Source organism: Bactrocera neohumeralis, chromosome 6 (genome assembly GCF_024586455.1).
Source record: "Bactrocera neohumeralis isolate Rockhampton chromosome 6, APGP_CSIRO_Bneo_wtdbg2-racon-allhic-juicebox.fasta_v2, whole genome shotgun sequence".
In the NCBI taxonomy this organism is placed as follows: domain Eukaryota; kingdom Metazoa; phylum Arthropoda; class Insecta; order Diptera; family Tephritidae; genus Bactrocera; species Bactrocera neohumeralis.
In genome coordinates, this window is record NC_065923.1 from 22,996,203 (window position 1) to 23,013,876 (window position 17,674).

A 17,674-nucleotide genomic window follows, 5' to 3' on the forward strand; every position below is an offset into this window, starting at 1 on the left:
TTCTGGGAATTCACTTCATTTACTGTTGCCAAGAGAAAAGTGACAAGCGGTCACGATTTCTTATGTTTTTTCTGAATAAAGAAAGTGTTTCATAAACATAACAATATATTTTTTAAATAACTCACTGAAATAATTTAAGGCTCAGGAGATGTGGTCACAAAAGAAAACAATAAATTGTGAAAATCCAATATGGATCAAGAACTGTTTAAACATTTTCAGTACTTTTACAAACATATGTTCCACTTTTCTTAAACAAAAGCAATAACTGTTTCCAACCCGGCACTCGCAAAGTTCGTGCTGTGTTTTTTTCAAAAACTTTGCATAAATGTAGAAACAAAGTTATCCAGCTGATTCCAATACAAAAGAAAGATAGTCGCATTGAAGTCGAATAGGATTCGCCTCTTCATTACTATTCAATATATGCTTATTGCTTATTCGATTTGACACTCTTGCTTGTTCGATTTGTCACTCGCCAAGCGTAGGCGCACCGATGAAAGCTATAGATAAATGCTTGATGGGTTATCTATAATATTCATGTAGGTTTAAAGTTCAAAAAATAATGCACGAAAGCTAACAAAAGCAAACACAAAATTAGTGTTTTGTAAACGAAATATTTTTAGCACGCTTTCATGAGGCAATTTCGCATATGCACGGGTTTTGGCATATGGCATGCCCTGCGAATATATGAACTACAAGTACTTGTATGTATATGAAAGAAATGTGCAAATGAGTTAAACAAATAATGAGGAAAACAAACTTTTGTGTATCTGAAATAATAATATCACGACGAAGTATGTTTTTGGATATATGTATATGTATATACATACTGTATATACATATATAGGTATATATATAGTTGAGCTTAACTCGAATCATCATAATCCACAAAAAAACTTCCAGTTATGGAAGTAAATTTTTATGAAATTTGACTTCTATTGCCAATTCAAGAATTCTAGTTATAGAGGTACAACTGTACATATGTACTACGTGGGCGTTTACAAAGTATATAATATATTATTATTTACATCCTTTGTTTCAATTGTCATAAATATTTCATTTATGTGATTTCAGTGCCAATTTTTGCCTTAAAGATTTTCAAAAATGCATGAGATATAATTATTTTACAATTTCGAATGCTTAACCGACATCTAGGCTACCTAAAATAGCTCCACGTGTGCTTGTGCTAATGATAATGCTTTTAACGATAAACGCGTACACAAAAATATCGAAGACAATATTAGGTCACTAGAGGTTCAAACACTTAACCAAATTATTGAAAAAGGTATTGAAGCAAAGCTATTGATTTGCGCTACATGACAACTGTACTTTAAAAGGGGCGTGGCGCTAATTTTCAGCTTAGTTTTACAAAACATGTTAAGAAACTAGTTTGAAAATCAATTGGTTTTGTAAAACGGTAAGGCAAATACTATTAAGTGGAGATAAACACCACACCCTCTCCCAGAAGAGTGAAGACACACACCAGTTTTATACTATACTCTCTCTTTTTATTCATAATCCGCCTAAATCTATGCTGTGAGATCTTGATTTCAATATTCTAATGATTATAATACCTATATGAAATGAGCTTACGAAAAATCGTTGTTCCCATGCATCGTTGGGTGTATGGTTAGTATTGTGCGGTTAAGAATATATTTTATGTAACACCAAAAATCCTTCGTTATCTTCACCTTGAAATATTCCGCAAATATTCATAGCTGCCGAAACACTAAATGATACGGAACATAAACCTAATATGATTAAGATAATAGGCTGCTTAATCTAATTAATCAATAATCGGCAGTTTTGTTGGTATTATGTATGGCTAACTTATACCAAGCATTCAAATGTTTAACTTAGCATAGCTTTAGGCGTAATAACTTAAATAGCTGCATTTGAAAGGCTTATGCGAATTTACAAAGAGTCATATAGCTTATTTTTGAAAGCGTAAGACTCTTTTGGGTTTCAAATATTAAAAAAAAATATTTTGAAATCATTTTCCACTTTCTTCTTTCACTTCTTCTGGGTTTCAAATATTAAAAAAAAAATATTTTGAAATCATTCTCCACTTTCTTCTGCCACTTGCACTCACATTATTACCACAATTATATAAATATAGCACCTTCTAACTGATAAGCATAGATTTCGCTCGGAATTAGGCATGATAAATCACCAAGGCTTTGCTGATTTTTTTTATCGAATATATAAATAATGTAATTGTATTGCTTGTTGCCTATTTTTCGTGTGTATACATAGCGCATAAATTGCTGTTGGTAAAAAACCGACAAATTTTTATGACCTTACCACCAATCCGATACACGCGCTTCGCACTCTTTGGTCACATAAATCAATGCATATTACGTATTAGGCGGCAAGGTTTTTTTACTATCATTAATATATTGGCAAGATAAGATATCATATAGTGAATCACGGCCAATATGATGACGTTATAGGAAATATACAACATGACAATGCATAGTAGACGCCTATGTGTTCAATATTTATGGATCTATAGGTATGGCTTTGGGTGTTTGAAATTCGCAAATAACCAGATTTCTATAAAAAATATGTATGTAGTGGTGCATAATGTTGAAGCATTTACTATAGTTGACAAAGAAAGCCATTGTCACATGGAAAATTGTAAATATGTCATATATGTACGTATGCATGTATGTATATATAGTACTTATGTAAGTATGCATATACATAGGCAAGTATGTAGGCGCGTTTCACACCTCGGAAAATGGTAGAGCATTAGGTGTGAGTTGAAAAAAGCACACCCATGCGAATTTTAACATCTGCATTAGCGCGCATTAATGCAGTCAGCACTCATTTGCACTGCCAGAAAGTGAGGTTAGCGCAACAATCGTTAGCAGCGACCGGCATATGCAAATTAACGCAACAAACGCTTTTGACACATTTGACAAAAATAGTCTTTTTTTTTGTAAGAAAGTACAAGCTTATGTTCAAAGTACACATTTTTCGCGCTTTGAGTTGCATATCTATAAGATACATTTCTATATATACATACATAGATATATACATACACTGCAGATGAGTTATCTCAAATATGCGCATAAATTTCTGCGATTTTTGCGACGCATAACCGAACTTTCGCGTGCTAATTTCACATGCACCTACACATACATACATAGTATATAGTACACACCTTTGTGGCGGCGCTGATTGTTTATCTACAAGAAACATACATACTTATATGTGTGTTTGTAAGTATGTAATGCGAAAATATTTATCTAGAACGAAGGACTCGCAGTCGTTCAACCAACCTGTCTAACCCCCGTCGGCAAGTTTCAACGGCCAGCTAACCTAAGCCCACGTTTTTCAAGGTCTCATAAATGTATGTATGTATGTATGTCTGCATGTAACAGCGACACGTTTGGGATGAGCAAATGTTTTATGAATGCAATCAGTTCATAAGTCACGATGTAACGTTGAAAGCTAACGGATTATCTGCGTTCTTTTTCTGCAACTGCCTACACGTTTTGTCACTTAGGGTTCATATGTACATAGTGTGTACAAATGTATGTAAATATATGTATATTATATGCAAATATTTACCATATATCAATTTCCCTTCAGATTTTCATTCGTCATCCTAAGCTTGTGCATATTTTTTTGCCATTCATTATATTATCAAATAACTAAAGTCGACTAGCACACATTTTTATACTAACTACAGTAGGGTAGCGATAAGATGAACGCTAACTGAAATGTTCAAATATCAATTAAAAGTGGAAAATAACTGAAAACCAGTGCTTAGCACCACATTTCCCAGTTTAAGTCATTTACAAATTTTTATTTTCAAAAAAAAAAAAAATTATTAAAAAAAATTTTATAACGGCATTTTTAAAAACTAACAAACTTATTGCGAGCCAAAAGTCAAGCAGTGCAAATTTTTATTCTAGCTACAGTAGACTCGTTACTATGAGCACTACCTGAAATATTCAAATATCTATTAAAAGTAGAAAATAGCTGAAAAACAGTATTTAGAACGGAAATGAACCTTTTGACACTTAAAATTTTTTTTTTTCAAAAAAATTTATTATAACGGTATTTTCAAAACTTTGAAAAGTTTTTTCTAAAGTTTCCTAAAGTCATTAAAACAATAACTACAAAGCGCCAATGAATAAAATTTCTTGTAAACCTCTCTCAAAAATATTGTAAATCTAAAGCAAGACTTTCTCCAGAACTTGTTCGATTCGCCACTGCTCTGCTTGCTATATTTAAGCGCTGCTCTCGTGTCAGAAAAAAAGATTGTACTGCAGCAATAAAAGTGTACAAAAATTCAATAAAAAAATTCTTTATTTCGTCTCTATTTGATTTATGCTAGTTACTTGTTCGATTCACAACTTGTTTGCTGCTTATTTCGGAAATACACAAAACGGATTTTTATACATTTTTACTACTGAAGACCATACAATATTGTGTGGTTGTATGGTTTTTTTACTTAGTACGACTAACCGTGCATCTACTGTACTTGCAAAGTTTGCCATTTTCGACTAAAATTTGACAAAATAAGTTGATTTTTAAGTCCTATGTCTTACAAAGTACACAATTTGTTTCATTTGACTTAGTACAACTAACCGTGGACTTACTGTACTTTCGAAATTTTATCACTGATAAAAAAAATTTAAGAAAATTTAGTATTTTTACCTAATATCGCTTAATATACTTTCAATCTCTTCCACTTGCCTAAGTTCATCTAAACGTGCATCTACTGTACTTGCAAAGTTTGCCATTTTCGACTAAAATTTGACAAAATAAGTTGATTTTTAAGTCCTATGTCTTACAAAGTACACAATTTATTTCATCTGACTTAGTACAACTCACCGTGTACCTACTGTACTTACGAAATTTTATCACTGATAAATAAAAATTTAAGAAAATTTAGTATTTTTACCTAATACCGCTTAATATGCCTTCAATCTCTTCCACTTGCCTAAGTTCATCTAAACGTGCACCTACTGTACTTGCATATTTTGCCATCCCACACATTTGCATCGCGTGGGTCAAACCAAGTTAAATATGCGCACTAATTCTGGTTAAGAGAAAATCAATACACATAAATAAAAGATAAATATGAATTAGTGCCATTAAAGAGTCGACAAAAAATGCATATTTAGCTTCAATATGAAAGCAATAGCTAAACAAATACTACATATATACTAATACTATATATGTATACCATACAATACTAAAACGTTGAAATGCGATAAATTTACTGCGTATGAATAATTCATTTTATTAATATTGGAATCAATTAGTAGCGAGCTTATCGCAACTGGCGGGTTGGATGAAAAACGTATAATACAACAACAGCAATAAAATGCATTTTTGTACTTCGTAACTAGTATTTGCATGGACTTAATAAGCTCTTCATTTGGAAAGGTGCACCTACTCTAAGCGCTGCACTTCAGCTCAACCACACATAGTAACTAACCTAACCTAACATAAATAATTAATGAGCCATTTTATTTTTATTCATATGCTTTTTTGTGGGAGGGGAATTTTTTACAGTTAGAAATTTTTAAAAGATTAGACTTATCATAAATATTTGTTATATTTTTTACTTTAGATTTAGTATTAAAGATGTTCGAAACTAACGTCAAATATACTATACACAGACTTTTAAAACTGAATCGGAATATCAACTGAAACTTAACTTCAACAACTTTATTTAAGCGATAATATTGTTTTGGAATAATTTTTGAAAATATTATTTTTAAGAAACCCGAAACTACTAACTCCGTAAATTAAGTGAAATTTTATTTATCGCATGCGAGTTTTAAAAATCTTTTGAAAATTTTTTTAGAACTTTCATTCCGAAAATTAACCGATATACAACAAAAAAATTTTATTTCTTTTTTACAGACATTTAAAACTAACTCTGGATTTTCATCTGAAACCCAGCTTAAACAACTTTATTTATTGCATGCAATAATTTTTTTGTAATAATTTTTTAGACAATTTTTTTTTAATATATACGGAGCTACTAACTCGGAATATTAGGCGAAATTTTACCGAATGAAAATTTTATTTATCACATGCGACTTCTTAAAAAACTTTTTTTAGGGCTTTTATTAAAGCTAACTTCAAATCTCATATGAAACCTAACCTAAGTTGTTTAAACTTCATTTATTACATGCGATAATCTTTTGTAATAATTTCGAGAAATTATTTTTTAAGATATACGAAATTGCTAACTCCGAAAACCGAAAATTAGTCTACATCCACCGGCTGAAAATTTTATTTATCACATGCGACTTTTTAAAAAAAACTTTTGAAATTTTTTAAGACTTTTCCGATATTAACCAAAATTTCGAATATTAACCGAAATTCTGCTGTTATTATCACACTATCACTTCTCACATTTATTATTATTTTTGAGACAATTTCATTAAGATATATAAAGCAAACTCAGAATAACATTAAAAATCAAATCGATTTTATTTATTGCATGCGATAACTATTTTTAAATTTTTGAGTGATTTTTTAAGATACCAAAAATTAATTTCGAATATTAACCGAAACTCCGCTCCTCTAAATATTATTTGTCGCATGCAATCGAAATTTATATTTATTGTATTAGAGATAACCCAGAATAACCTCCAAATATTTCATGCTATAAATATTTAATGTTTATTTTTGAGTTTTTTTAATATCCAAAAGCAACTCTGAAAATTAAAAGAAATTTATTCATTGCATTTAAATTTATCTTATCGCATGCGACTTTTTTAAATTTATTTGAAATTTTTTTAAAGTAAATTAAACGTAATACCATCCAAAATTTCACTTCAGCCAATTTTGTTTATCGCATGCGACTTTTTAAAGTTTATTTAAAAAAATTTTTAAGAAAAGCTAACTCGTAATACCAACCAAAATTCCACCAGCCACTTTTTTATGGCATGCAATTTTTTATTATTCAATTTTGAAACGAAAACTAGGTCATTAGATATTTTCAAGGCCATCGCAAAAATAATTAACTCTTATTGATGTTCAGGCAACTTCTTTCAATTTCTGATTGCATATCTTGTAAACAACAACAATAAACGTCTATATAGATACGTCTGCACATATACATATGTATGTACTGTATATGCATTTATGTGGACCTCCAATATCTCTGGGTGCAGTATTTCTTCAAACACATGTATATGTGTAAATATGCCTGTATCTGTATATATGCGTATTTATCTTCTGCTTATTTTTAGAACATTAGTAAATACAAGAAAATTGAACGAGAAATGCAAAAAGAAAATGCAGAAGAATGCATATAAGTCAAACAAGAAAATGTACAGGTGTACACTCAATGTATATGTGTATGTATGTTCATCAATTTGTATGCATATGCATACATATGTATATCTGCCTGCCTGTTATAAGACAGCTCGGCTCAGTAGGTTATACAACGTGGAAAAGCCAACAAAAACAACAACAGATACAATGCCTACTGCATTGTTTACATACACTTGTAATGGGCAGGGCACGAGCTTCTCACACGCATATACATACATACCTACATAAATACAAATAGGCATACTGATGTACACACGTAAATATAATTGCATTTCACGTTTAAGTTGCGACCACGTTATGATGAATTTCATTGCCAACGTAGCAAATTGATAATACGGCGCTGTTGTTGGCGATATTAATTACTCTTTGCCAATTTCGACGATGGCGGTGAAGCACATGGCCTCCAAATGTAAGTTTTAAAATTTGATATTGATACCAGTATATATACATATACATATATATAAATAAATGCTGGCTATAAATAACAATTTTTTTGTATGTGTACGTGTGTGTGTGTTTATGTATGTCAGTAAACCACCCACCCACCACTGACTGATAGTCGTCAAATTAGATTCAACTGTGCATATTTACTAGCGCTGACGTCAAATACACGCATGCGTGCGCATGTATGTGTGTCTGTGTACATAATATAATATTCGCGGCTCTTTGTCATTCACAAAAATCACCTGCCAACATAACAAGAATCAAACTAAATAAATTTGCTTAAGCCGAGGTGTGTTGTTCAAGGTTTGATGGAAGAGTGAGCAGAGGAAATGAAATGTAAGAAAAACAAAATAAATAAAATAATGTAAAGAACATAAAAAAGTTTTAAATAAAAAATTAAAATAAAAAAATCAAAAGAAACGAAAACAATTAAAATTATATAAAAGATTATTAATAAAATATGTTGAAATAAATTTATTAAAAAAATTAATAAAAAATGTCTAAGTAAAAATAAAAACTATTAAAACTAATGAAATATAAAAATATAGCAAACAATTTAATTAAAACAAAAATGTAATAAAAATTAAAATCTGCAAAATAAAAAAAAATGTATAAAATTGTCTAACAAAAGAAAAACAAATAAATTCAAATGATATTAATATTTAACAAAAATTTAAATTGAGAGGCAAATACATATAACCAAAAATTAAAATAAAAAAAATCAAGATCAGTTAAATAAAAAATGTATAAAAACATACACATAAAATTACTATAATAATAACAAAAATTTAAAAAAATTAAAATAGTTTACAAAAATAAAAAAAAAAACAAAAAAAATTAAAAATAAATAATAATTACAAAAATATATAAAAAAAAAATAAATTAAATATAATTTAATAAATATAAAAATTTTAAAACAGAAAAATAATAAAAACAAAATATTACCATAGGGAGAAAACAAACTAACAAATTATATTTAAATATCATGAAAGACTAAAATGTAAACAATTAAGAAAAATTAAATAAAAAATATCTAAAAACATACACATAAAATCATTATAATATAAAAAAATTAATCAAAAAAAATAAAGATAAGAAAAATGCAAAAAAAATTAAAACATAATTTCATATACATATGTACATATAAAAATTTAAAATAGAAAAATAATTATTAATAATATAACAAAAAATTATCACAGAAAAAAAACTAATAAATTATATTTAATTGATTATTTTATATTTAAATGAATTAATTATGTTAGTTAAAAAATTAAAATCACACAAAAAAAATATGAACAAAAAATTGTGTAATACAACAATTGAATAAAAGAGTAAAAAATAAAATATTTAAATACAGAAAATAATAAATACAATTAAAACAATTATAAATTTGAACGAAAAATGCAACAAAGACTAAACTATCAAGAAATAAAAATAAAAATTAAAATAACAAAAAATCTAATATGAAAATAAACCATCAAATATAAGAAATAGTACAACACTAATTTCATGAAAAAAATGCAGCGCAAACAAAAATACCAAAATAAATAAAAATAAAATAAATTACCCCCTCACACTGCTCCAATTTCTTTCGAATTTTTTTTAGGCCAAATAACCAAAAAGTCACGCATCGAAAACTAAATGTGTGCAAACAAAATGGCATAGCATGAAATTTAGTGCATATGTACATACATTTGTACATAAATGTGCATGTATATGTGTCAGCAACTTGGCCGGCATATGGCTATTTAAAAATGTATGTTTTAGCTCTCGAAGTCGAAGGTGACAACAGCAAAGCGGCGTGAGAGATCATTGCAGTTGATTTGTTTATACCCGGTAGGACCCAAACTGGTTCGAAAAACTAACGGTAAAAAATTTGAAACATTTTCGCTGAATTGCTAGTACATTTTTTACATTTATGCTGAAACATTGATTAAAGTTTTTGAACATAATGTATTGCTTTCATGGAAAATCTTGAACTTGGTGAGTTTGAGGTCAAAGTCATTTGCTGAATTCAAGGTTAATTTGGCAGTTTTGATTGCCAACATTTTCCAACGAATTTCAAACAAGTACGCAATTAAAAAAGATAAGCAACTTAAATGAAAGTGTTTTCGCAGAACTTCACAATGCTAAAGTCACTTAAAAGATTTGTATAAGCTGATTAGAAATTGAAATGCAGAATGGACTTAGATTTTAGAACCAATTTTAATCCAGTTCAATTTTAAACTATTATATAGTATGTATATAAAATATGTTAGTAATTCGCATATATTTTTATTATAATGTGAAAAATAAAATATTTTAATATTAATATAATATAAATTCACTTAAAACTCGGCAAAAAAAAATATTAAAAAAAAATTGTATAAAAAAAATATAAATAAAAATTTAAAAAATATTTATAAAAAAAATTTAAAAAAATATATAAAAAACTACTAAAAAAAAATATATAAAAAAAACTATAAAAAAAAATATTTATAAAAAAATTAAAAAAATATAAAAAATTAAATTAAATTAAACTAAAAAATTTAAAAATTTATAAAAAATATTAGCAAAAATTTATAAATAAGATTAAAAAAAAAATGTTTGTAAAAAAAATTTAAAATATAACTTTTAAGACAGCAAAAAATATAATAAAAAATAAATGCAATTTTTTCGAATATCTCAGTTTTATAGAAATACACATTTTCAAATTTTATTAAATTTGAAATTTATTTATGACATTTGAAGCGCGTATTACTTAACAAAAATAAAAAATGTAAATAGTAAAAATTGTTAAGGTTATTAATTAACACGCATGCTCTTGAAATTTTTACTTTTGAAGAAGAAAAATTATAGATTTGACAAAAACAATTTTTTGAAGGAGAAATGATAATTTTAAAGAAAAAAATATATCTGGAATTAAGAACTTTTTTAAAGAAAATTATGACAATTTTCATGTCTGTTAGAAGTAATTAAAAATTCTTAGGCACAAATGACAAAAGATTTCACATAAAATATATTTTATTTAGAGATGAAAAATTCAATTTAAATTTTTCCAAAATTTGTTTGCACAAACTTCAAAGTTTTTACATCAATTATACTTTATTTAGAAAAAATATTGTTAAAATATTAAATTTTAATTTTATGGTCAAACTACAAAAGTTTTCACACTAATATATTTTATTTAGATAAAAAAAATTAAGTTTTATAAAAAAATTATTATTTTTTTAAATATTGAATTTTCTAAAAAAAAAATTTACAAAAAAAATTAAATTTTATAATTTTTTTGTTTAATTTTCTTGCACAAACTTCAAAGTTCCCCACAGGGTACTTGTATACAAACACATAATACCCTGTTCTTTGGCCTAGGATGAGCATGAATTTGGGCACAAACACACACGCACACACATTTGTATGTATTTATCCCTCGTGTTAACTACAATACGCCAGCAAAACCAGTAAAGCTCTCACGCCAAAACAACGTAACACAATTTAAATGACATTATCTGTCGCATAGAAATCGAGACTTTTGTTAACATTCTTTAAATTTCTTTCTACAATTCTTTCGTTTACGTTAAACCATATATAGCACACTGTTATTGGAAGTTTCGCGCATGCAAAAGCAATCGGGGCAAAAGTCAATGCCTCTATGGCACCGAGATGCGACTTTTATGATATGTCTTTTTCACAAAAGCGCCACAATCATGGCCGTTTTACATAATGAAGCATTCAACTTACATTTAAATATGTTTGTATATATGCAGTGTTGCCTTTTCACAGCCGGATACGTGGATTTGTGTGCATGTGTTAACTTCGTCGTGGTTACTTTTTGCCTTTCTTATTTGAAGGACTCTGCCAAAAATTCACTTTCTTCCTTTGTTAACTAGCGCTGTTTTGTTCCACACGTGGAGAATAAAAAAATTTCGTTGCACTTTTTTACTTTTTCTTGAAGAAATGCACTACTAAAACTTCATAGGACACCGCTTGATGATAAAAATTGTTTCGAGCACGCTGGTATACTTATTCTAAATATATTAAAATTTCTAAATTTTCTAGAAACCAAAATTTTTTTTTACGGTTTAGCTAATAAGGAGTGATAAAGTTTGAAACGAGCACCGCACGAAATATCACATACGTTATGGTTCCTATGAAAAACTATCAGCAACTGAACTAGACGCGTTAACATATAGCACTTAAATACGCGCCAGCACAGAATGTTGGTTTATATCACAACGTTGCCATAGCGGTGTAATATTTGTGCAGTATTTTTGGAGACATTTTGAATATTTTGCAAACATATTGTTTTTAATTTTTATTTTTGTGAATTTAAATATATTAAAAAATATTAATTTATTAAAAAAATATATAAAAAAATTTATTTAAAAAATATTACATTTATTTTGTTAATCTTGTACTAATATATGTACATATATATTTTTTTTAAATTTTTTTATTAATATTATGTATGCCATTTGATTCAACTCAAAAAATAATCGGGTAAAATAATTTTAAAAATTTATTTCCCACCACTGCATTGTGATATTAGCACAAATTTAGATTTTTTTGCAAAATTTAATTTTTTATACAATTTTTATGTTTTAAAATTGAGTTTTTTTTATTAAAAATATATAAACGGCTTGCCATAACTTAAAAAAGAGTAAGTTAAATTAGTCTCAAGAAGTTATCACAAGCTTTCTCTGAGCTCTAACACAATATTTGATTAAATAATATATATTTTTTAAATCTTAAAACGTTAAAATTTAAAATATAAACACTTATAAAATTTTAACAATGCTTTTTAAAGTTTCTATAGTATTTTTTTCACTTCCCTCATAAAAAAAAAAAATTTTACTTAAATATCATTAATTAAAATATTGTTAAGTATTTATAATTTTATTATTACACACTTAATGTCATAAAAAATATCAAATATAATATTTTAAAATTTTTTTAATTCTATAATTTTTCACTTTTCACAAAAAAAAAATATTTACTAAGTATATTAAAATTTTATGAATTTTATATAGTTAGTATACACTTAAGGTGGGTTTTTTGAAATCTAAATTAAATCATACATTGAAAAATAATAGATTTTATAAAACTTTAATAATCTTATTAGTTTTCATAATTTTTTTCACTTTTCTCACAAAAAAAAACAAAATTTTACTTAAATACCATACATTAAAACCTTATTAAGTTTTTATAATTTTATTATCACACATTTAACGTGGTCAAAAATATAAAATTGCTGTAAATTTTAAAATTTTTGAAGGATAACAAAAGTTTTATCTTTTAACAGTTTCTATCGTCGATCTCTGCAGGCACCTCGAATTTTTGTGCGGTTTAGCCTACAGCATTACTGGATCATCTGAAAAAAAAATTAAAATGCTTTCTTTAGTTTATTAGTTTATTTTCTACTGAAATATTTTATTTTTCAATTTTTTCAAGCCAAAATTCTTATTTTGGACACAAAATCGTTATTTGTTATTGAAAATTCTTTTTTTTGGAAAAACTCGACGTCATTCGAAATATATATGTAGAATATTTGTAAAAAATAAAACTCGATGCAGTAGTTTTTTCTGTTCACCGACTTTAAAAATTAATATTTGGGAAAATTTCATGATTAGATTTCAACCTGCTGTAACTTCGTCTTTTCTCCGAATGACCCAAAACTTTAACACAATATTCTTCAGATGTAGATGGTTCAAAAAAATAAAAAAAATGAAAAAAATGGAAAAAAATATATATATTATAAAACCTTATTTTTTATGATTTCACTATCACACATTTAACGTTTTATAAAACCTTTTAAAATTTTAACACTTTTTTTAAGTTTCTTAATTTTTTTACTTTTCACACTAAAAATAAAGTAATTTACTAATTAGTATATGAAAATTTTTAGTTTCTTATCACGCACTTAAGCTGAGCTTTTTTGAAATCTGAATTTAAAAAGAATACATTTTATAAAACTTTTATAATTCTATTAATTCTTTATGATATGTATTTCTGCATCTTTCTCATAAAGAACAATATTTTAATATATATATTTTTTTATTTTTTTATAATCTTAATATGTTTTATCACACTTTTACGATTGCTTGAATACAACTTTAAAATTAAAAACAAGCATTAATTTTAAAAAATAAAAATATAATATTTTATTAATTTTTTTTTTAATTTTTTACTTTTCTCACAAAAATACAGCTTAACTATTATTTAATATTTTTTTTCTTTTCTTTTGTTTTTATTTTTATTTTTTCTTATTTTGTTAATTTTTTTATTTTTATTTTTTATTCTAATTTATTTCATTTTATATTATTTTTATTTATTATTTTATTTTATCTTATTTTATTTTATTTTGCTTCATTTTATTTTAATTTATACATTTTTCTGTTCTAATAAAAATAATTTTCCAATTGCACATTTGGGTCTTCTGAAAAATTTTACTAGGAAAAAGTAGCATAAAGTGGCATTCCTGTGATATTTTACCAATTCATTTTTGTTTCTCACGCAAATCAAAAGGTCTCTCCCGCTCTCTCGATGGGAGGGCGTGCTTGCATCCCTTCTTTTAACTACAAATATTTATTTACCTACTTATATATATACTTATACTACATATATACGCATTTAATTCCTTGACTACATGCTATACATTCCGATTTTCAAATACAAATACTTTTTCTGTTATTTTGTTAAATCAAGCGCTGTCCATTGGAATCTCTTAGCAACATGTGGCCACAACCGGCGAAAATTGAGTAGGTATGTACATACATATGTATATCACAAGCGCTTATAGGCGGGAAAGTGATTCTACAAAAGGAGCGACCACTCACAGAAGCCATGTAGGAAGTTTTATCACTGCTTCGCTGAGGAATAATGCATTTCATGGCACCATAATACCACCAGTGACGTCATCATTATAGGTTTCTGTATAAAAAAAAGTTCTCCTCGTTACTTTAGATAAAAGAGACTGAGTAATAAGAGAACATACTTATCGAATCACTTTTTTAGTACCCTCCCTTTAATTTTCCGACTACTCGACCCGCTCCTTCGACAACACCTTAAATATACATATACAACGTTTTTAATACAAATTTTGGGAAAATAAAATGTTTACTTAATTTTGGTGTAAAATACGTAAAACCAACAAATTTCCACCAATTTAGAAAATAAATAATTAGGTTCTCTATTTTCAATATATTCGAAATTTTATTGAGTAAATGTATTTCTTAAAGTTTGAAATATACATGATTTTAGTGAAATTAATTTAAAAATACAAAAGAGTTCTAAAGATTACCGATTTGTGCGTATATGAGCGTTTAATTTCGGAGAGAATTTCGAGTTTGAGATTTTCATTTCAGAATTTTTTTTTTGATTCACAAATTTAACTATTTAAAAAATTAATTTAAAACTTTAATCTAGGCTTTTAAGGTATTTTCGGGAAACTTAACATAACTCTTTGAAAATCGGTTGATAAAAAAATATCTCCAAATTTTTTTTTTTTTTAAATATAAAATTGTTTCAAAGTTTTAACATTTTACACTTTCTAATAAGGTGAGTCTCAAAGGGATATCTATACTCGTATACTTCTAAACTGCACCTTTCTATTCTTTCGTTACTTTTTATGAGAGCGCGCCTTCAAAATACAAAAAACAAGAAAAGGAGCCTGAAAGCATGATGAAATCAGCCACGTTTTGACGTCAGCAAACAGGTATCCTTAATCCTGCTGCAAGCTATATACCTTTACCGCTCCTTATGTGCACCAACAATAATGAAAAGAGCAATATCCAAACAACAACAAACAGAGTCATACTCAGTTTATGCTCACGGTACTCTTTTAGATATTGGTAACGTGTGCACGTGGTGCCGTTGTCGATGATGAAATTTTAAAAATGAATTGCATTTTTGCAAATTGAGAAGTTTGCGAACACAAAAAAAAAAAAAACAAAAACAATAAACAATACAACAACAAATAGATAAAAGAAACGTGAACATGCAGATGAATAAAAGCAAATGACAAAATAACTGTTCGTTTAATGTGAGTGTCAAATTTTATTTAAAATCAAGTGCAAACTCACACACACACATAAATATACATATGTATTGCGTGTGCGTGTGTGTAAACAAGTTTGGCCATAGTACTTCCCACCATTTTCGGTGTGGACAAGTCATCAAACATATATACTTACATACATACATACATACATACATACTTACATACATACTTACATATTTACATACATACATACATACTTAAATATTTACATACGCATTCAATTTAAATCAAACAATAATAGATAATGACCCACTAGAATTAGATATCATACATGCCAACAACAACAAATCATTTGAAATTGATTTTGCGCTGTTAACACAGTTAACATTACATTGTACATACATATGTTAATGCGCTGGCATGCCATGTTAAGTGCTCTCACCGTGCCAGAATATCACACTCGCCTAAACCGCTCTTGATTTGCGTTTGTGTGTGAGTGCGTATGTGTGACTTTCAAATTTCACAATACCTTATTTATTGCACTCCTTAATGAATTTCGAAGAGGTCACAATGACTTGCTATTTCTATAAATTTGTATTTCATCATAGATAAACTACATATATATGTACATATGTATACATACATATGTAAATTACTTTCTTCACAACCGTACACAATTGTCAACTACTGTACAAGTGACAATATCCGCTTTCATACATAAATGCATACATGTATATACATATGTATGTACGTATATTTGGTCATGCAGACAAGACAAGGCTGTATGTGTTGTGTACATTTCATTAAGTCAAAAATTAAAAATAGTATAATTATATTGTTTAAATTTAAATATATTTGTTTATAACTAGAACAAGTAAGGAAGAGATAAATTTTGGTGTAACCAAATATTTCATATTATCGCAATTTGTAAGGAGCAAAGCTTGGGGAATACTTTCAGGTGTTGGCAAAATTTTATATCAAATAAGAAAAAACGTTAATACGATAATACTCTTCACAAGTAAACATGTTTTTCATATAAGGACTTTATTTTGATCAATCAGTTTGTATGGCAGCTACATACATATATGCTGTAACGGTCCGATCGAAACAAATTCTTCAAAAATTATATATTTTTCTTAGAAAATAATTCATGCCAAATTTCGTGAAGATATCTTGTCAAATAAGAGAGTATTCCTTATAAGGACTTGATTTTGATGAATCAGTTTGTATGGCAGCTATATGGTATAGCGGTCCGATCAAAAAAAATTCTTCAAAAATTATATCATTGCCTTGAAAAACGAATTCGTGCGAAATTACGTAAAGATATCTTGCCAAATAAAAAAGTATTCCTTATAAGGACTGATTTTGATAGGTCGGTTTGTATGGCAGCTATATGCTGTAATGGTCCAATCTGAACAATTTGGTCAGAGATTATAGCATTGTCTTGGAAAATAATACGTACCAAATTTCTTGAATAAATCTTGCCAAATAAAAAAGTTTTCCATACAAGGATCTGATTTTAATCAATCGGTTTGTATGGCAGCTAAGTATATGCTGTAGCAGTCCAATCGAAACAAATTCATCAAAAATTATAACTCTTTTTTTGCAAAATAATTCATGCCAAATTTCGTGAAGATATCTTGCCAAATGAAAAAGTTTATATGGCAGCTGTATGCTAAAGAGATCCGATCTGAAAAATTTGCTCAGAGATTATGGTATTGTCTTGGCAAGACATATTTAGTATATGGGACTAGAGGTAGTATCGATTTATTCATTATTTTTAGTAATCAGAAGATTTTATATATGTTTATATTTAATGCAAATACTTATATACATATATTTTAAAGAAATCGGCGTAATTTTTTACTATATTCTAATGCTTACTTTTGCCCTTCCATCGTTTTCGCTATAATCTCACACTTTTTCACAACCCTTCAG

General features: G+C 27.4%; 1 protein-coding gene across 1 annotated transcript in view; it reads right to left on the reverse strand.

The window, feature by feature from the left end:
* The window catches only part of LOC126761070 (proton-coupled amino acid transporter-like protein pathetic), a 48,149-nt gene extending 36,243 nt beyond the window's left edge, over positions 1-11,906 (reverse strand). Inside the window, exon 1 of the mRNA XM_050476996.1 lies at positions 11,479-11,906. The gene's annotated coding sequence lies outside the window, so the exon portion shown is untranslated. The remainder of the gene's footprint in view (positions 1-11,478) is intronic.
* Positions 11,907-17,674: the final 5,768 nt, after the last annotated feature.